General features: G+C 44.4%; 1 pseudogene; it reads left to right on the forward strand.

Annotated features, from left to right (window-relative positions):
• The first annotated feature begins 3,840 nt into the window (after positions 1 to 3,840).
• LOC131277125 (rho-related GTP-binding protein RhoG-like) lies at positions 3,841 to 4,577 on the forward strand (annotated as a pseudogene).
• Positions 4,578 to 4,792: the final 215 nt, after the last annotated feature.

Here is a 4,792-nt window from a genome sequence, read left to right on the forward strand (position 1 = left end):
AAAGAAATGAATCCAGGCTGGGAAAGTTAAGGAAGACTGTTCTCAAGGATTGTGGTGGTAAGGATACTCCCATCTACCTTGTATGATTGATCCATATGCCTACTCCTAGATAGAAAAAGACAGAGCTGATGGTAAGTACATACCCTAGGGTGGTTTGCCTACTAGAGCTGACTTAAGCTCTGGATGTGCCACCTGTTGATAAAGAAGGCTTCTAGCTAGAATGCCTTCAGGTCAGAATTGGTTCTGTGTGGGGAGACAGCTACCCCTAGTGGGCCTATGTGAAGCATACTCTGAAGGCCAATTTTTCTTTTCTTTACCCTGATCCAAATGAGGTAGGTTTTTTTTGGTGTGTGTGTGGGGGTGGGGGGTGGGGGTGCTATGATAAGACCTAATATAGACCTTATCCAACAAGATAACAGGATGGGGAATGTATTTCCCCTAAAGTGAGAAATGAATGATCTTTTTTTCCCCTGTAAACAAATACACATGACTATTCCATATCATTCATGTTCTGACGCTTGAAGAAGTTAATGCTATGAGGTTCAGGTCTGAAATTAGGCAGTAGTTCAGAATCTAAAGAAAATGGGGTTCTTGGGGCCTAAACTGAGGAGAGGGTATTGAAAGGGTACTGATATTGTGGGTATAAAACGTGGGAACTCATAGTAAACAAGCTTCTTGGATATCATCTGTACCATATAACTTACTCTAAAATGTCTGACTAATGAAGACATAGATGAGAATAGGGTCATGCCCGGTGGCTTAATCCAGATAAGGTAGGGAGGGGATGAGAATCCATGGTTAGTCTAGTACTGTAACCACATAACAGAATTTTTGCCTTCCCTAGTAGGAGAAGAATTTTATGAAGTCATAGTAGTGCTTAACATTTAATGAATACTTCTTAAGTGACAGGGACTAGTAAATACTATACATGCATTCTTTCATTTAATCTTCAGGTGAAAAACTTGCCCATATTCAGAACACTTAGGAAAAAGTGGAACTGTTTTTTTTTTTTTAACCCAGGCAGTCTGACTTCAGAGCTTGGAACTCTTTTTTTTTCTTTCATTTTTAAAATTATCTTTCTTTAAAAAGATACATAGATCACACAAAATGTTACATTAAAAATATAAGAGGAGGCGGACTTGGCCCAGTGGTTAGGGCGTCTGTCTACACGCTCAGTGCTGATGCGCGCAAGGAGTGCCGTGCCACACAGGGGTGTCCCCCACATAGGGGAGCCCCACGCGCAAGGAGTGCGCCCTGTAAGGAGAGCCGCCCAGCGTGAAAGAAAGTGCAGCCTGCCCAGGAATGGTACCGCACACACGGAGAGCTGACACAACAAAATGATGCAACAAAAAGAAACAGATTCCCATGCCGCTGACAACAGAAGCAGACAAAGAAGACACAGCAAATAGACAGAGAACAGACAACCGGGGTGGGGGGGGGAGGGGAGAAAAATAAATAAATCATAAAAATATATATATAAAAGGTTCCCATATAACCCACTCCCCACACCCCCCAATCCTCCCACATCGACAACTTCTTTCATTAGTGTAGTACATTCATTGCATTTGATGAGTACATTTTGGAGCATTGCTGTACAGCATGGATTATAGTTTATGTTGTAGTTTACACACTATCCCAGTCCATTCAGTGGGTTATGGCAGGATATATAATGTCCTGCATCTGTCCCTGCAATATCATTGAGGATAACTCCAAGTCCCGAAAATGCCCCAATATCACACCTCTTTCTCCCCCTCCCTGCCTTCAGCAACTCCCATGGCCACTGTCTCCACACCAGTGATATAATTTCTTCCATAGCTAGAGTCACAATAATTCTATAGTACAATACCAGTAAGTCCACTCTAATCCATATTTTATTCCTCCATCCTGAGGACCCTGGTATGGCGACATCCATTTCACCTCTAAATCAAGAGGGGGCTCAGATCCCACATGGCTGATGGATGGAATTTTGCTTGCAGCTGTAGACTCCCTCGGTTCCCTGGTGTGGTGGTTGACCATCATTACCTCCCTGTTAGCTGACCTGGGTAAGTCCAACAAACTGGAGAGTAGGTGTTGCAACTCTGCTGAGGCTCAGGGCCCAGCTGGCACATAGACAATCCAGAGATTAAAGTCTCCTGAGCATACATCAACCCCAGCAGAGCTTGGAACTCTTAACCACTTCTCCATATGACTGAGGCTAACTCTCCAGTATTTTGAAGTCCCTGTTTTTCGGGAATGGCATTTCATTTGCTGAGTCTACAGTAACAGACCCAAAGTGAGAGCCATATTATTATTATTATTATTATTATTATTATTATTCCTCCTTTTCCTCCTCTTCCTTCTCTTCCTCTTCTTCTTCCTCTTTTTTTAAAATGTCTCTCCCCTTACCCCTCGCCCCCCAGTTTTCTGCTTTCTGTGTACATTTGCTGTGTGTTCTTCTGTGTCTGCTTGTATTCTTGTTAGCTGCACTGGGATTCTGTGTCTCTTTTTGTTGCATCATCTTGCTGCATCAGCTCTCTGTGTATGTGGCCCCACTCCTGGGCAGGCTGCACTTGTTTTGCATGGGACGGCTCTCCTTACAGGGTGCAGTCCTTGTGCATGGGACTCCCCTACGCAGGGGATACTCCTTGCATGCATCAGCACTGTATGTGGGCCAGCTTCACCACACCAGTCAGGAGGCCCTGGGTTTGAACCTTGGACCTCCCATGTGGTAGGCAGATGCTCTATCCATTGAGCCAAATCTGCTTCCTTCTTCTTCCTCTTCTTCCTCCTCTTCCTCTTCCTCCTCTTCTTCCTCTTCCTCATCTTCATCCTCTTCCTCATCCTCCTCTTCTTCTTCTTCCTTTTTTTCTCTCTACATTGTATTTTTATTTACAGGTAAGAAAAAGTATCCAAATGGGTGAAGTAGACTTCTGAAATCACATGTATTTCTTTTGTTTCAACCTTGGGAACCTTCTTTCAATTAGAATGGCTTTTAATCTTTTCAGGTTTACAGTCTTTTTTGAATATCTGATGAAAGCTTATGATCTTTCCAGAAAAAAAATGCGCCCATGCACATACACATAATATTGCACACAACTTCAGACGTGGCTTCTTGGACCTGTCCTCTAGCAGTCCATGGAATCCTTGCCCTATACAACCTTTCCAGCCAACTCATCTATGGCGTTGAAGGGACAGGGAGTGGAGGTCTGTGGCAGTTTGAGATTACTTATGAATTCCAAAAAGAGATTATATCTGTAAACTGGTCTGTTCCTCTGGCCATGATAACCCTTTGATTGTATTAGATTCAGCAAAGATGTCTGATTAAATTATGTTAGGATTAGGGCTTTGATTCAACCACATCATTAGAGTGTGACTCAGTGTTGAATCCTAGCCCCTTGGTGGCTGATAAAACAGACTCTCACACAGAATTAGATACACAGAGAAGATTCACAGAGGAAGAGAGACAGCTCATTAGACATGGCAGATGCCCCAGGAAGAGAGAAGAGCCTGATAGTCTACAGCTGATCTTGCGGAGCGAACAGAGCAGCTAAGCCTGGAAAGAAGCCCTGGGGAGAGAGCCAAGCCTTCTACTAGCCTACAGCCGAGATAGAAAGAAACTGGGACCATGGAGCCTTAAAAGGAAGAAGGAAGCCTGAACCCTTGCAGACATCGCCCACCATCTTGCTCCAACATATGGCCAATGACTTTGGGTGAGAAAGTACCTCTTATGGTACCTTGAGTTGGACTCTTTAGGGCCTTGTGACTGTAAGCTTCTACTCCAAATAAGTACCCTTTATAAAAGCCAACAGAGTTCTGGTACTTTGCATCAGCACCCCTTTGGCTGATGAATACAGGGTCTTACCCTCTTTCTTTCTTTTCAGAGAGAAATATTTATAAAGCATAGGCTACCTAAATGACCAAGCACCTCTGAACACTCTTTCTCTCTTATACATAGGACTCCAAGGGAAGAATGCAGACAATCAAATGTGTGGTTGAAGGAGATGGGGCTGTAGGTAAGACCTGCCTCCTCATCAGCTACACAACAAATGCCTTTCCTGAGGAGTATGTCCCCACTGTCTTTGACAACTATAGTGCCCAGATGTCTGTGGGTGGCCAGATCATCATCCTGAACCTATGGGACACAGCTGGCCAGGAGCAGTATAACTGACTGCGAACACTGTCCTACCCCTAGACCAATATCTTTGTCATGTTTTTCCATCGGCAACCCATCCTCTTATGCCAATGTGAAGCATAAGTGGCACCCAGAGGTCTCTCATCATTGCCCCAATGTACCTTTATTGCTGGTAGGCACCAAGAGGGACCTGTGGAGTGATCTTGAGACAGTGAAGAGGCTGAAGGAACAGATACTAGTGCCCACAACTCCTCAGCAAGGGACCTCTCTGGCTAAGCAGGTGGGGGCTATGAAGTATCTGGAATGTTCAGCCCTGATGCAGGATGGGGTACACGAGGTATTTTCAGAAGCTGTCCGGGCTGTGCTTTACCCTGCCATGAAGAACACCAAGAAGTGTGTCCTCTTATCACTCTTAGGGTGCTACTTGGGGACTGCATCTAGAGAGAATAAGGAGGTATTCCTTTGACAGCTTTGACAGTGCCAGCATGAGCCATTTGTCTCTTCCCTTAGAAACCTTAGATTCTAGGTTATTCTACTTTAGGAGAAAAAATACAGGCTAATTGGTACATGACTGCTTTGAAGTTTGGTCTGAACTATTTGGAGGAAGTTGGAGTGTGTGTGGGGTGTCCCCCATCAAAGCAGTAAGAGGAGACTCCACCAAGTGCTATTCTTTTCCCTCCT

The sequence above is a fragment of the Dasypus novemcinctus genome, chromosome X (genome assembly GCF_030445035.2).
Source record: "Dasypus novemcinctus isolate mDasNov1 chromosome X, mDasNov1.1.hap2, whole genome shotgun sequence".
Classification (NCBI taxonomy): Eukaryota; Metazoa; Chordata; class Mammalia; order Cingulata; family Dasypodidae; genus Dasypus; species Dasypus novemcinctus.